The 17811-nt window shown below is 39.7% G+C and overlaps 1 pseudogene; it reads left to right on the plus strand.

Moving 5' to 3' along the window:
- Nucleotides 1-6986: 6986 nt before the first annotated feature.
- LOC107794519 (uncharacterized) lies at nt 6987-15066 on the plus strand (annotated as a pseudogene).
- The last annotated feature ends 2745 nt before the right edge of the window (nt 15067-17811 follow it).

Genomic DNA, 17811 nt, shown 5'->3' on the forward strand with positions numbered 1-17811 from the left:
CCCTATCACCACCACTGGCTTGCCTTCTAACCTTTCCGGTTGTACTACCGCTTTTCCACTAATCAACTTTTCTTTCGGGCTGACACGGATCATCATTACCGTTTGTGAGGGCTTCTTGAGCTTCCCTCCTTCGTGCACTAGTTCGATCATGTGGGCTTCATGGTGTGCCGGCAATGGGTTCTGATTGATGTTAGGTGCCTCTGGCTCCTGGACCTCGATCCTATTTGTGTCAATGAGATCTTGTACGACAGTCTTCAACTTCCAACACTTCTCAGTATTATGCCCGGGAGCCCCCGAACAATATTCACAGTTTACCGAGTGGTCCATATTTTTGGGAAGGGGATTTGGCAATTTGGGCTCCAGAGGACTCAGTAGGCCTAACTGCCTCAATTTGTGGAATATAGTAGTATAGGTTTCTCCCAGCGGAGTGAATGTTCTCGGCCTCTGCACCCTTTCGTTCCTGAAAAGTCTGATTCTCACGGAAACCTGGTCCCGAAGGATTCCTGTAGGCCCTTGGTGGTGGATATGTGTTTTGTGGAGGTGGATATGTATTTTGTGGAGGTGGATATGTATTTTGGGGAGCCAGCGCACGCCATTGCGGGCGAGCCGGAGGCTGGGTGTAAGTTTGGGCATGATGGACAGAGAAATGTGGCTCTTGTGGTGGGTAGTAGGGCTGTGGAGGGCCGTATGGAATGTGTGGGTAATTTGAGTGATGGGGTCTAGGTTGGTAGTGAGGGGGGGGACCTCTGGATCTGGACCAAGTACCTGCCTCGACTATTGCGACATCTTCCCTTTTCTTCTTTCCGAGCGCACCTCCCGTGCTGCTCTGGATGGCCTGAGTGGTTGCTTTAATCGCCGAATAGCTCAGGATTTTGTTAGACTTAAGTCCTTCTTCAATCATACCGCCCATTTTTACTACTTCGTTGAAAGATTTGCCAACTGACGTCACCAAGTGACCAAAGAAAGTTGGCTCTAGAGTCTGCAGAAAGTAGTCCACCATTTCCCCCTCTCTCATCAGAGGATCAACTCTTGCTGCCTGTTCTCTCCACGGAACCTAAATTCTCGGAAGCTTTCCCTGGGCTTCTTCTCAAGTTTCAGCAATGTGAGACGGTCAGGGACGATCTCAAGGTTGTACTGGAAGTGACCTGCGAATGCTTGTGCTAGATCGTCCCAGGTGTACCACCTGCTTGGATCCTGTCTTGTGTACCATTCCAGTGCCGACCCACTTAGACTTTGACCAAAGTAAGCTATTAACAGCTCATCTTTACCACCTGCTCCTCTCATCTTGCTGCAAAAACCTCGCAGATGTGCCATTGGATCACCGTGCCCCTCTTATAGATCAAACTTTGGCATCTTGAACCCTGCCGACAATTGAATGTCGGGGAATGGGCACAGATCTTTGTATGCCACATTGACTTGGTTTCCTAACCCATGGATATTCCTGAAGGACTACTCCAGGCTTTTAAACTTTCGAAGCACTTCGTCTTGCTCTGGGCTCTTAGCCGGATTTTCAGTCTCTACCGGGATCTCGAAGTGAGTATTATAAGTATAAGGCTCGGGTGCTTTGAAGGTTGGTTCAGGGTTGTAATATTGATTATCGTGAGCCTGAAACAACGGCTCGCTGGATGATCTTTGCAGCGTGGCTGGTGGGGGTGCCATGAAAATAGGAACATTTGGTGGAGGAGGGTTCTGATTGGGTTGTGAAGCTTGGGGATCATAGGCATTTCTTCCCTGATAGTATTGGTGATTGGGGAAGCTTGTCGAAGGGCCGGGGGGAGGGTATTCTGGCGTGTGTCCTGGTGGGAGAGTGGGAATAACAGGAGGGCTAGGCACTTTTTGTACCCTAGCTAAGGCCAGCTGCATTTCTTTCATCTCCTGTCTCATCTTATCCATTTCCTCCTTCAGCATTTGATTCTCCGTCCTTTCATCCTCGACACTTTGGTCTGAACTAGTCGTGCTTTTTAGTACGGTCCCTTTGGATCTTGTTTGGTAATAGTAATCTGCCAGAACGTTCTAACAAACTAACCGGTTCGAAATCTCTGATAATACAACAAACTTGTTAGCGTTAGAGTTTAACACATATTGCAATTTCGCGTTGGGGGATGCAATGTTCCTAGGCAGTTTAACCATTTCTAACATGTCTTTGCTTCAACCGCATGCGTCATTCCGGCTTACTTTGTTTGTGCCTCGTTTAAGTGTTTCTGAAGCTTTCTTTATCTCTCTTTTTATTTCTTTCCTTTCCTTTCTTTTATTCACTTTGCCTTTTCCTCTTTTTCTTTTTAGTGGTGGTCGACTCTTATGTGGATTGCCTACGTATCATGTCCCCGCATGAATCAGACCGGGCGTAGTTCTGCCCTATAAGTGCGGAAAATAAAAAGATAATTTTGGAAATTTTCGATTTTTCACTAATAAACATTCTATTACAAACCAGACGCTTTTTTGGAAAGGAAAATAACAGACTCGAAACCAAACCAAGTACGAACTCAATAACTACTGACATACTCTGATGCGAAATAAAGACAGACTCCAAGAAAAAGAAAATGCAGATTCAAACTATGAACACATTAAAGCTTTAAATTTGGGTGCCCGCGGGGCGTCATTCGGCCTCGCCGCGGGTTTAGGTGTAAGGTTCCTTTCCAGCTATTCCAATTCATACATGATGTGCTTCACAAATATCATCACCGCCGAGAAGAAGGTAGTACGGGTCATATTTTCACACTCCCGACATTTCCTGGTAATAGCACGAGCAATAGTCAGAATCTTGTTCCTGGTTCGGTCTTTCCCTAGGAGTAGGCGTTCTATCTGATCTCCTCTAGCCTTCAAAACCCGAGAATCATGCAGATGTTGTTTCCGTAACTGCTGTATTTCATCTTCCATTGAGGCCATCAGATTATAGCAGTGTTTACTCACGGTTTCAAAAGCCTTGGCTTGTTTAGCCGTCTCGCTCTCTAGGGTGGTCACCTTCCTTTTTAGACTGGCAATGGTCTTTCCATAATCTTTCCTCGCCTGCTGTAAGTACTGTGTGCACTCTTTCGTTCTTTTTGCCCATTGTGCCTGGAGTTGTGCTATGGTATCCTCATATTTCTTTAAATCATCCCGGCACTCACCGATTTCCTTTTCCAATACTTTTATTAACCGTTCATCCGACCGACTCCTTTGTTGTTTGTCAGCATCGCTCCGCATTTGTCGGATTTGGGCTTTCAGCGCCTCATTTTCTTGGGCCAGTTTGCTCTTTTCTCCACGGTCGGCATCAACTTGCAGACTATTTTCAAATTTTAGGTCTCTAATCAGTTGCCTCAGCTTGCCTATTTCTGCCCTGTAACTCTCTTCTTTAGCCAACCAATCCCACTGTTCTTGCGATGCCTGGACGAACTCCTAGAGATGGGGCCTTTTGGCTGGTCTCCCAAACTCGATTTCTTTCTTAAATTAAGCAAGGTATCCCGGCAAAATTTCACCCTTGGACCGATCGCATACACATGTATTGGCTGTTAAGTATTGACACTTGCTCCAAATTTGTTGGACTACTGCTTCAGGAAACTGTTCGTTGGGCCCGATCTCGACTACTTTGCCACTAAGATCTTCATCTTTTGGAACTATTTGGCATCTACCCAACTGTCTCAAGACTCGATACGGGGCATAGGGCTGAATACTCCGGAGTCCCATCAAAAGGAAATGGGGTCCAGTGGCTGGCATATATATGATTTCATCCACAGGCAACCATCCTAGTGTCCACTGTATTTGGCTGGCGGTGAGGGTCCGAAAGAATGATGTCCACACCGTAACTCCCTCGGGTAGACTGACCCCCTTGATTCTTGTGTAGAACTCTTCTATGCAAGTTTTCTTCGAGGAACCATAACTCAAGAGCTGGGAACGGTGGCAGAGATGCTCAGTCATCCATATTTGTAGCAACAAGTTACACCCTTCGAAAAAGTTCCCTCTGGCTTTGCAGGCTGTGAGAGCTCGGAAGATATCAGATACTATCATAGGCGCAAGAGTGCTTTCATCTTGAATGAGCAAGGTACTGACGACCCCGGCTATTTTCAGATCAATGTTTCTGTCTTTCCTTGGAAATACCAAAAGGCCCAAAAAGGTTATCATAAAAGCCACCCGTCTATGCTCGTCCCACTTCTGACGGTTACTTTTGCTGCATAACTTGTTACTCGGGTTGTTGAATCCTCCGACATGACCGTATCTGTCGTATATAAAGCGCGGATTACAAAAACCTGCGGCCAAATCTGGGTTATGGACCGTCTTGGGTATCTTTAACGAGTCTAAAAACCGATGCACAGTGATAGCTCTTGGAGAAACCAGGTATTTTTGCCTCAACGGAACTTCAGCATTTCCGATGTACCCGGCTATTTCCTCCAAAGTCGGAGTGAGTTCAAAATCGGAAAAGTGGAAGACATTGTGTGCCGGGTCCCAGCAGGTGACCAAAGCTCTTATGATATCCCCCTGAGGCTGGATTTCCAATAAACCCGTAAGACCTTTTAGATATTTCTTGACCTCGTCTCGCCCTTCACCACCTAAATCATCCCACCATAGCCGCAATTGGAAAGGGATTTTAGTCATTATTGAAAAAGGTTCATTTTGCATCGTGCTCATCCTGCACATTTATTAAGGTGATTAAGAAATAAAAATTATTTGACTCAACAAATTGACTATTTTTAATTTTTCACAGATTAAAAGGAAGATCCGGCTTCGCACACGGCTTTTCAGCACTTCGGGAACGAAGATTTTAAAGCTGGGTGAGTCGACCGGTCAAAAATCCAGAAATGACTAAAAGTGGTCGTTTATGCAAAGTCAGCCTTCCGGCGTCCCTTTCGGGAACATTCGGCTATTCTTGCCAAAAATGGCATCACCCGACTTATTTATGACGAAAAATTAAAATTTTGACGTTTTTGTAAAGGGGAGGTTTGACCCGATGAGGGTTGCCTACGTGTCCCGCATCCTGTGAGAATCAAACCGGCGTAGTTCGGGTCGATAAAACAAACTTCTTTTGAAAACAAGACTCTTTTTAATGGCAAATAAAACCATTTTTCATAAACAAAACCCCCCTTTCTTTATTCTTTGTTTTTTTCATTTTCTCAAAAATTCGACAGAGTTTTGACACTATTGATTTTTCAAAATAGGCGATTAACCATCTCTATCTCTCTTTTCTCAAAGTAATCAAAAGTCGATCAGCATGTGAGTCCGAAGCAAATAAATGCACAGGTAGCAAGTAAGATGCATCAGGATGGTCATTTCCATTTTTTGGTACACCCGTCCTAGACAGACCTAACCCCTGTATTGAGCCTCCAAATTCAAATGCACGTGATGCAAACAAACGTTCCTACTAGGGATCTGGCATGAAGCTGAGTTATTCTAGGTTCATAACCTGGGTATTTGCTCTAGACTGTGTACCCGAGCGAACAACTCGAGTCGAGGAGGGGGCTACGTACTGGGAACCAAAAGGTCATCCGGCTTAGCAACTTGTCCGGCCTCTTTCTTATTTCAGGTATGACACTAACAGAATAGGGAGTCTTGACCAGCAAGCACATCCTCGGAGGTAAGAAGAGAAGGGTTTCAGCACAGTTTATATACAGTTCAGATAATATCAAAGCGGTAAAAGCAGCATTTAGCACATTAGGCCCAAACATGTAAAAAAATCAGATAAAATCCAAATATAACAATTTATCTGAACCAGAGATTCTGGGTTCGGGTCCCCAGCAGAGTCGCCAGAGCTGTCGAACCTCATTAAAGGACAATCGAAACGGGATTTATTATTTAACTCAGAGTCGCCACTTGGGAGATTTATGGTGTCCCAAGTCACAGATTGAATCCCGAATCGAGAAAAAGAAATGACTCTTTATTACAGTCCGCGAACCAGAAATCTGGATAAGGAATTCTGTTAACCCGGGAGAAGGTGTTAGGCATTCCCGAGTTTCGTGGTTCTAGCACGGTTGCTCAACTGTCATATTTGGCTTATTTATCTGATTTATACATGTTGGACTTGTGTGCCAATTTTAAACTCCTTCCCGCTTTTATTGTTGTTATTTTAAGAGAGAATTGCAACGTTGTGAAAACACGTCTCAAACCATGTCACATCAATGCACCCATGGTTATTGATACATTTTGACTCCGTTGAGATTTGGATTTGGGTCACATAAATGTGCACCCGAGTTTAAGAAAGCAATTTATTAAAAGCGCGCCTAAAGTGACTAGCGCGTTATCATTTTTAGGAAAGCCGTGAAATTCATTAGACGGTCCGTCCCCGAAATCTAAGGACTTGAATATATACATCTCAATGAGGGCCCCGCATTTTATGCATTTTTATTAGGCAAAGCTCACCTTTATTTTATTATTTTAAAGGTTCATCCTAAAACAATCTATAATTTTCTACTTAATTCGTCTCTAAAATGCAAGCAGTCCTAGTTAATTAATGTGCGTTAAAGATCCGAAATTGCATAACTCACAATTATTTGCTCATCCCTATTAGAGTAGAAATGATATTATCTATAACTCACTCCAACGAATCACTTATCCAATAATGATTTAAATCACACACAGAGTCATGGATAATTTCCAATTCTAAACTAAACATATGTGACCTGGACTAACGTGAATATGCACTTATTTGCTGCAATTTGTATTTGATTTTTAGTGTGGCGAGCAATTAACCCGAACAGTGACTATTTGACACTTTGGACTTGATTCCATCAGAAGTGAGTTACATATTGGAGTAATCAGTCCATCACCATTCAAAACCACTCAAATTGATTAGACAATTATCTTAATTATGTAGGTACCCATTGTCCACCAGTTACAAAACAATACATAGCATGTTAATGACCCAACTAGTCCCTACAGACGCGTTAAGGCACAAACTTATCATACAAATCTTAAAGCTAACTGTATCATAGTAAACTAAAAATAGTAAAACTTTAATGAATGTCAAACAACAACTGCCTTTTCATTTCACTGGAGAAATTACACCAAAATAAGTTCAAATGTGTACCTGGAGAAATGCAACACAGGAAAAGGAGAAAGAACAGTCAGCAGCAATAACGCAACAGCAGTTACAACAGCAGTACAACAACAGTACCAGTTCTGAATCAGAAACACACTCAAACCCAAACAACGAACAGATTTGTAAGACCACACCGCAACAATCAACACCCAAACAGAACAAACTGAGCTCGGATAAATTCAGAAACATAATCAATAGACCTTTCTTTTAAACTCTCCCTCAGAACTGATTCAAGACTCAAAAATGTTCTTCTCAGATTCACTTTTCCTCTCTCCAGGTCTCTCTTCAGATTTTTTAGGATCATCCCCTAAATCTATCTTAAATGACTCTATTTATAACCAAACACTGACCCTGCCAACTCTTAGGAGCAATCAAGCTAATTAAGAGAGTATTTTTTGCCCATGATATTCCCTGACAGCCACTACTAAGTCTTGTTATGGGTGACTTAACTTATTTAATCAACTTCTCTTGCCATTAAGCCTTGTTCCCCACTATTACTAAATAATTCATTAGTTTATTGGCACTTTAGTACCCCGCTGTCAGACCATTCAACTTAAACCTTTTAAATCCCAAAATACCCTCCTAGAGTCCCTAAAATTGCAGCTATAACCAATTCTCTTAAGTTCTGAATGCAACCTTATGACTCACTACTATCTAGTTGACATTATCATACCAATACTGAATTCAAACCAATGTCAGATTCATTTCAGACCCTAAATAGTAGGATTCGATTCATCAATTGCTTAAGCTTGAATCAAATAGCAACAAAATAAAGGCCAAGGCTTTTAATGACTCAGAACACCCTTACAGGGCATGACACAGCAGGTTTAGGTGACAACCAAAATAACAGTTGTGACGAAGCAGTTCGACTGACCAAGTAATTCAAAACATTTCAAATGACCAAGCAATTCAAAAAAATGTGACGAACTGAATATACCCACAGGCTCAGTTCTAAGTTCAACTATACCAACAGGCTCATTTCAACACAACATTTAGGACATAAACGAAGCAGGAGGGGAAACAGACTAGAATGAACCATGAAATCAAAACCAAAATTAAACTACTATCAGGTTAAACTAACACTCAAACCTACAGGACTAATCGACGACGCTTATTCAATTTATTACACAGGCTATAACATTTAGCAGTTAACAACAAACAATCAGAATAAACAGACCAACCAGTGATTCGAGTGGTATTGACAAATACAGGGAACTTATAAACTAACAAATTACATGGCTTATAACATATATTCGACCATGAACAGAAGCAGACTCGACCAAATAAAAAGGTCTGATCGTAGAAGAAGAAGAAGCAGTGAACAAAAATTGGATTATAATTAAACTAAAACACAATTATCCGTAACAAAAATAGAACAAGAAAGAAAGGAGAAAAAATACCTTAACAAAATAGAAACTAGACGAACCTAGGTCGAACTCTTAACTCGAGCTTTTTGAGGTCGAACGGACCTTAATCGAGTGTTGTCAATGGAGAACACTTCGACTAAGGTCGATTAGACGCCCAAATTCCTTTAATTTTGGATAAAACCCATGTTTGGTCTTTATAGGGTTCTTGGTTCAATTTTGGGGTTCGAATGGTTCTAGCAAGATTCGAACGGAACCAAGTGTGTTTTGGGCATGGGGGAGGTCAGGGGGTGCCAGGGGGTGAGTTCAGGGCGGATTGGGGTAGGTCCAGGTTTTGCTCGAATCTTCAAATGAAGATTCGAGAAGTTTGAGGATGATTCGAAGCAAACGGGTATTGGATTTGGATTGGGGGTGGTTAGATGTTCTAGGGGTGTTAATTTGGGGGTCATTGGACGAACTAGGGTTCTAGACTGATTCTTCGATCTGATATTCGAAGCAGATAATGATGATTCAAGGACAATGGAGGGTGGATTTGGAAAGAGGAGGGCGTGGTGGTTCAGGGGTGTGAAGATGGGGGTAATTGGCCACCGTTCGCCGTCGTGGACGATTTTCGGCGGGCGGAAAGCGGCGGAGTGAGGCAGTGATTTTTGGTCTCTGAAGAGAGACGAATGAGGGGGGTTTGTTTTGGGGTAGAGGTAGGGTTTTGGGGTATATTAAATTAGCTAATTAATTTGGACCGTTGGATAATTGAAATTCAACGGCTCTGAATAACCTTCTAATGAAACGGGGTCGTTTTGTGTATTAACTAGGCGGTCCGGGTATGGGAATGGGTCGGGTTTTGAGGAACGGTTTGGACCGTTCGATCAGGCTGATTCAACGTTTCAGATCAAAAGGCCTGAAACGACGTCGTTTCGGTGATGCTGGAGACGGACTGAATTGGACTGGTAATGGGCTGGATCAGGTTTGGTTTGGGCTTGGCTGCTTTTGGCCCAAGTTTGGTTCTTCCTCTCTTTTATTAATTTTTTTTTCTTCCTAAATTATTTTCAAAATTAAAACCAAAAATCCTAACTCAAATTATAAAACCGAAATTGACTTAAAATACTAATCCACTTTAAATAATATTTATCACAAGTAATTAAATACTAAAAATAAAATAATCACACAATTTGACATTAAACACTTTAAAAATGTAATTTTTTTTTGATTCTTTCATTTTTGTAAAAATAAGTAATTTACCATTCAACTCAAAATTATAAAATTAAATCCTAAATGCAAATGCAATCTATTTTTTGTATTTTTCATTTATTTAAACATATAAACATGCACGAACTCATGCAAATAATGACAGAAAATACTATAAAAATCTACAAAATTGCAAACAACGGAAAAAATTATTTTATTTTGAGTTTTTGGGAGCAATTCTCATAGGGCAAAAATCACGTGCTCACACCTTTCAACTAACCTCTCCGCACTCTATTTGAATGTCATGCGGACCATGGCAGTGACAGGCAATCCACGGGCAAACTTCAACAAGCCGTTGAATGACTCCGACACATTTGTAGTCAGGGCTCCCCATCGTCTGCCGCCATCAGCATGCTATGTCCACATGCGAAGCTCATGTCCCATCAGCCAAGTATAGGCTTGTGGATCTAACTGCCGGATCGCTTCCATGCGCTTCATGAATTTGCACTGCTGGTGCTCAGTTGCAGCCATCCACATTAAGTCATGCAAGGCCTTGTCAGGATATTTCTTCTGGAAATTGGCCTTCAGGTGCCTCACACAGTAACGGTGGTATGCATAGGGTTCCTGCCATTCAGGCAAGTGTCGTACAGAACTTAAAATACCACCATATCGATCAGATATTAGACAAATACCTAAACACTGTTTGACAACGTGCTACTTCAAGTGGTTCAAAAAAAGCGTCCACGTCTCTTCGCTTTCGTTGGCACAAATGGAAAAAGCTAGTGGAAATATTTATCCTTGGCATCTACTGCAACTGCAATCAAAAGCTTAATATCATACTTTTCATAGACATGAATACCGTCTATGGAAATTACAGGACGACAATGCACAAAAGCCATCAATTGCTGGTTTAAATGACCAGAACACATAGTTGAAAATATATTCGGGTCTGTCCGGACTCCGCTCACGCCTCCATTCAACAACAATCCCGGGGTTAAAGTGTTGCAGTGCGGCCATGTACCTGGGCAGATTTGAAAAAGACTTATCCTAGTCTCCATAAATAAGTTCAAAGGCACGTTTGCGACCGAGATATGCCTTTCTTTTGGTTATAGTACAACCATACTCCTGGTGGACGGCTGTAATACACTCTTTAATCTTGAACCTAATGGACACTTCCAAATATGGAATCAAGACAAGAGAAATCAAGTCCACATCCAGGTTGAAGTGATTCTCATTGAATGTGTCCATTTCACATCTGTGGGTGCTAATAAATTTACCCACTTTCCACAAACCTGATTTTTTCTAGCTGGCACGCAACATCCAGTGACAACCCATAAAGTCTCTACGGCATACCGCCTTGTATACTTCCGTAGTTGACTCCCTTACCATCATCTCACGGCACTCTCTTACACTGTAGATTTTTACAGCCCTAATTAGGTGAGCTTTATCGGGGAAATACATGCCCTTTGCCAATACCGCTGGTCTAGACAAACCCCACATCGCTGACCGAATTTCGTCATCATCCCTTGTGAGGGCATCCACGTCCGGCATACTTGGCAAATTATCAAGGTAGGGAATATTCCGCTCATGAGATGGAACGTGGGGCTCGTACACTCTTGGTCTAGCGGGAGGTGGAGGAGCATGCTCCCTCGTTAGCTCACGTTCGGCATCCACTTCCTGCTTGTCATCACCCTCATCAGGAAAGGGTGTGTCATCTCCAGACTCATCCGCACTATTGTCATAATCACTATCATCTTCCTGACTCTACGCATCTGCCAAATCACGAGTCAGTACGTCGTCTATGGGCAACTGTGTGAGGTCAGGAACATCAAGATGCTCGTTTTTACTGCACAAAAAGAACAAAATGATAAGCTACCCAACTAGATAAATACTTTACATATAGCTATATCACTTTACTTACAAGTTGTACTGTCTTGACGTTTCATGATGGATATTTCTGGTTGGTGATGACTCTCGGATGGACCACCGTGGTCCAATAGGCCAGAACTACGCATATTCCAACTAAGAGCGGGGTCATAACTAGTAAAATTCATTTCCGGACGGTATCCCCTATGAAAAATATGAGGGTTAATACAAATCCAATTAAAACATAAAATAAACATCGCTAAAGCATAGAAAAATTTAAGTTTACCAGTCGTTTTGTGGATTATATAAAGTCAAAAAATTATTTTGTGGCTGCTCATTCGTCGGTGATGACAAGTTTAAATCAAGGCAAGCTCTTTCATCAGCAATCTGTCCGGCAAAAACTGCTCCAGAATAACCACCAGATGACTGGGGATTATCCCTATTATGCACACCCTCATTATTGGGAACGTCTTCAACTTTGACGTACATTTTCAATAATTTTATTACAATAAATTCTCTGTATTCATCCGGAATCCGCAAAAAATCTCTAAGAGTTTCATCATCTTCGATGTTAAACTCAAAATAATAAGCAAACCCCTGCGGAGTCACTGAATACAGAAATCCACCGGTTACTTTAAGGTTCACTGAACGTTTCCTCACACTCATTTTTTTACGTAACAACGATACCAATTTATCGTACTCCATTGTAAGCGGCAATTTAACATGACACTGTGGAGGTGAGCTATACCTCACAGAGTTATTCTCCAGCACAACCTCACCCCCCAATATAATGAAACCCTTATTTTTGGCTCTTCAGACATTATAAAAAAATGATTGATAAGAAGAAGAGAGAAGTATGAACGGAAGTTTGAAGGAAAGTTTTGAATGGATTTTCATAAAATTCAAACGCCTTTAAATAAGACAAGTCCAAGCTTGGGGTGCAGAATTTTTTTATGTAAAACACAGTACAATACCACGTTTTATGTATTTGAATTATTGTTATGTCAGTTATCCGTTTTTTATGGGCCCACGTTTTATGTTACTTATTGGTGGGTCCAAAAAATAGTGTAAAACGCAGTATAATAATACGTTTCAGTGTAAAACGCAGTTTTATACTACGTTTTACACTAAAAAATAAATTATTCTCTGCAGTCTTGCAGAACTGTTATAAGGTGGGCCCAAATTTTATAGGGAAACGCAATATAATACTGTGCTTTCCTTAAACGCAGTATTGTAATGCGTTTTCCTATAAAAAAATTAATTTTTTAATAAAACGCAGTATAATACTGCGTTTAACTTTAACGGACTGTTAAAGTAAAACGCAATATTATACTGCGTTTTATGTAGAAATGTAACTTTTTCTTTTTAATTGTAGAAAATATTTTGTGCCAAAAAAGACATCATTTCAGTTTTGGAGTCTTATAATTAATACTCCTATTTCAGATCCTTTTAAGTTTCAATGTCACACCTAATCTCTTATTTAAAGAGCAATTAATTGACTAATCAAACAAAGGCGATGGTGATTGTGCCTACTACAGCTAGTTAGTTTCCGTATAATAAATAGGTAGGCAAGATCTGAAATTCTTTCATGCTGGCTTTGCCTGGAGTGCCCTTGAGTTGTTGCTTTCAACCTTCATTCTCTTTTATCTCCAAAAAAAGAACCTCAAAAACTCAATAAAGTCAAGCAAAATTACCCAGAATTCAACTTTTTCTTACCTTGTCAGAACCTAACAAAGCCTGCAAGAAGTTTGAATTTTCTCGTGCTTTTTGCTGTAGAGTTTCATTGGTTAATGATAATTTATTTTACTACTACTATAACAAATTGCGAAATGCAGGCTTTTTCAGGTCAGCATCAGCTTTTATGAACATACTGCTGCCTACACTGAAAATTATCACAGATTATTATCCAGGCCGTCTTCACAAAGCTTTTGTCATTGATCCTCCCTCCCTTTTCTCTTATCTTTGGAAGGTATTTACTACTATTATATTCGTCCCATTTATACTGTCTGCATTTTTAGCTAGCGTTTTGGCCATAGATTCTCAAATTTCTGGTTTGAGTAAAGTTTGATTTGAAGATGAAAATGTGTTTGGACATAGATTTTCAAAATATATTTCATTTTTTTTTTTGAAAAAACAAGAAATATGACTTATACTCACAAGTTCTAAAAACTATCACAAGTACCCAACACTACATTTATCAATAACGTTCATTATATTATCGCAAACTATAGTCCTGAACATAAATAAATTTGGTATAAAATTATTATTTTTATAATGAACTACATAATGCACTATCAGATGACTGAGAAGACGAAGCAACATTGTTGCAAAATAATAAGTGGTGGGTTGTTTTATAAAATACAAAAGTTTGGGGCAATTTCTAAAAAATGTAATAGTGATATTTTGCTGGTTTTGGGATTTGGATTTTGGATTTTGGATTTTGGATTTTGGATTTTGGGAATTTGCTAAAATGTGGATAAAATCTATGGTCAAACATATATTTGCCAAAAAAAACCCAAATATATTTTGACAAAATCTATGGCCAAATGGATCCTAAATTTTTTGCGCTCTTAATTAACATTGATATTTAATCCTTAATTATAAGAGTAATTATCTAAAACCTTTTTATTTATTCTTAGATATTTAACTTAATTAACATTTCTACTAAATGAAACAACAAGGGTTAGGTAAAAAAGTAATAAATGCTTGTTGTTTTGCCGAGGGATTAGTATTTGAGATTGGACAGAGTAATTTATTTCAAGTCAAATTAGTGAAATGCACATCTATAGTAGTGCAAGCAACTTTTACACTAGCAGAGTTTCTTTACTAGTTATAATAAGTAACTTAGTTTTATTTTGAAAATACATTTTAAAGAGGCTTGCATGCAAGTGTCATTTGAATAACGTGATAGTATAAAAAATTCTTTATACTATCCACAGAAAATCTTTACTGTTGTTGTTGGTTTATGATAGGGAGTGAAAACATTTGGTGAGCTAGCACCACTTACAATGGTATTGGATTTCAACTACTTCACTTGGTATGATCCAAAATCAGCATCCCACAGATTCAACTCTCCAAGATCAAGATTGGGTCATGCTCGATTTGCCTTCACTAGCGTTGACACGTCATCTTCCAAATTAGGCCCAACAATCTCACCCACCCCTCAATGCTCGATCCTACTCCTTTGCTCACCTGTTGCTAGGACTCCACGTGGCAACATCGGAGCCGTTAAAAAAGGATTCTTCCCTTCACACCTTTGCCCTAGAAAACGTAACACAAGATTTATTAGATCCAAGGGCTGTGAGACCTTCATTTTTTCAATCACCAGCAATGTTCTTCAACAAGGAGGGACACGTAAGCAAGACAGAAAAGCCTCGAGAGTCATTTGTACCGTTCTTGAAGTTTTATCGTAGACCGTACGATGAGACCTCCATTAGGTCTTCAACGCCATCATATTTCAGTAAGGCTGCTTGGTGGGCCGGGCCTGAATCGGACCGGACCGGGCCCGCGGTCCTAACGGGTCTGGTGGGCCGGTCTTGGTGGGCCTGGGAAGCCCGTGACGGGCGGTCTTCTAGTTTGAGCCCACGAGCCCGGGACCGTCAGGCGGGCCTGGCGGGCCTAACGGACCCAACGGCTATTTTTTTTTAAAAAAAAAAAATTAAAATTCTCTAACGGCCATATTTAAAATCTAGTCGTTTGGGCTGAAAATATGACCGTTTTTAAGTTTAAAAAATGGCCATTTGGCCCCCAAACTTTATTTTAACCCCAAACTTTATATAATTACAATTTTCCCCATTTCTCAACTATAAATACCTCCTCAATCTTTCATTTTTATTCACTCATTCATCAATATCTCTCAATATCTCTCAATCTCTCTCAATCTCTCTACTACAATTACTTAATTTATTGTTGAAATTTCGTGAAAAATTGTGAAGTTGTTGAATTGAAGTTTTCAAGTGTTCAACGATTTTCAATTTTCAAGAAGTTGTTCGGCAATCCGGTAAACTCGTTTCAACTCTTACGTTTTAAGAATATATTTTTGTGTGGTTTAGTTTGCATAATTATAATTAATATGGCATTTACTTTGAAAAAAATATTTGGTAAAGGAAAAGATAAAACCGGTGAAAGTAGTGGCCAACCAACTACCCTTCCCCCGACTCCCCGACCTAGAAAAGATAAGCAAGTTGAAAGTAGTCGCCAACCTAGACGTCCTCCTCCTTCCGTAATTCTTGATAGTGATCACCTTTGTTTTCAATTTACCGATAGTGAATTTTACCATAATGTTGCACCAGGTGAAAGATTAGATGATGAAATTATGAATGCTCTTTATCCTAATGAAACCATCTTAGAAAATAATGAGGAAAATGAGGATGATGATGAAACCCAAGCACCAGATTTAGATGATACACCTACTAGTCCTCTTAATAACCCAACTGATGCACCGGTCGACCCACCTGTAGAAACTCCTACTTTTAATAGAGAACCTGCTAAACGCCTAGAAACATCATTAGTTTGGAATTTTTTACTCAAGTAAGAGAACAAAATAAGGCTAAGTGTAAAACTTGTGGGAAATTAATGGTGCATAAATATACTGGAGACCGTAGCGGCACGGGTAGTTTGACTAGGCACATAAAAACACACCCTAGAGATAAGACTAGATTTTTTCAAATGAAAGCGCAACTAGAGGGGACAAGTGTAGATTCTGCGGTTAACCCTAGTACAGGTTCAAATCTAGTTCAACCAGGAATTAACACTGTCACCGGAGGTATTTTATATTATGATCCAAATAGAGATCGTGAAGAATTAGCAAAGATGATTACTGTTATGTGCTTACCTTATACTTTTGCATCTAATCCTAATTGGGTTCATTATATTAGAAGAGTTTTTAATCCTACTTATAAAGGTTGGCCTCGTGCAACAGTTAAGAGTAATATTTATAAATTCAAACATGAAAATGAACAATATTTGCGGTATTTATTTACTCATATACCTAATCGGATTTCTATTACTACTGATATTGGTAGAAGTGGTAATGATTGTGATTATCTAACGGTTACAAGTCATTGGATAGATGAGGAATGGATAATGCAAAAACGCATAATTGCATATAGAATAATTAATTCGCGTCACACAGGTAAGTTTATAGCTAACACTGTTGCAGATATTTGTCGATATTTTTGCTTTAGCGATAAAATAATGGCAATTTCAATGGATAATGCTTCTAGTAACACTAGTGCTATAGGCATGCTTACAACAACACTAAATCCTGCATTTACTAATATTTTCCATGTTAGATGTATTTGTCATATTTATCATTTAATTGTCGGTGATGGTATGCGAATATTAAACATAGAAATTGAAAAGGTTAGAATGGCTCTTAATTGGCTTTTTTATTCAAACCGTAGAAGTAGACTTAGAGAGTATTTTAAAAAATGTGATGAATATGGCCTTAGAGAAAGAAAGGTTCCTAAACCTTGCCCGACTAGATGGAATTGTATGTACGAAAGTTTAGTAGTAGCATATGAATATAGAAACCCAATTAATGCAACGTTTAATTCTCGGGTAGGTGGTGAGGATGATGATGAAATGCTTACTACTCAAGATTGGACGAATGTTAAAATTCTTTTAGATTTTTTAGAACATTTTCAAATTGCTACAAATGCATTTTCTGGGCAATATTATCCTACAATTTCAAACTGTTTAGTTTATATTGCAGCACTATCTGATTTATTTGTTGAATTTAGTGAGGGTGGGGACAATTATGAACTTGCTATAAATGAAATGAAACAAAAGTTTAAAAAATATTTTTTTCCTATCCCTCCTATTTATGGTCTTGCTGTAATGCTAAATCCTACAATGAAATTGGGAGGTCCTCATTTTTGGTATTCAAATATTTATAAGGCTTTAGATCTTTCAAATGAGGAAATTGCTACACTTGCAGATGCAAAAGCTTCAATTAAGATTAATGCTCAAACAGTTTATAATGCTTATCAACTTGCCTTAGAGCATGCTAGGCCAACTATTCCAACCCCTACTTCGTCTAGCTCACAATCGTCTAAAAGAGTTGCGGGCTTAAAAGCTCTTAAATCTTGGACGGAGTTCAGGGGGTCTCAAGGTGAAAATTATGATGAAACTTCACATCTAAATGAGCTTCAAGTTTATTTGTCTCAGGGACTTGAAAAGGAGAATCCAAACGGCTCTTTTGATCTTTTGGAATGGTGGAAGGCAAGGGAAAAACATTTTCCTGTTCTTGCAAGGATGACTCGGGATATTTTATCAATTCAAGCTTCAACTGTTGCATCAGAGAGCGCTTTCAGTCAAGCAAGACTGCAAATAGGTGATCATAGAGCGTCTATGAGGGATATCTTGGAAAAATCAGTATTGTTTAGAGAT

This window comes from Nicotiana tabacum, chromosome 8 (genome assembly GCF_000715075.1).
Source record: "Nicotiana tabacum cultivar K326 chromosome 8, ASM71507v2, whole genome shotgun sequence".
In the NCBI taxonomy this organism is placed as follows: Eukaryota; Viridiplantae; Streptophyta; class Magnoliopsida; order Solanales; family Solanaceae; genus Nicotiana; species Nicotiana tabacum.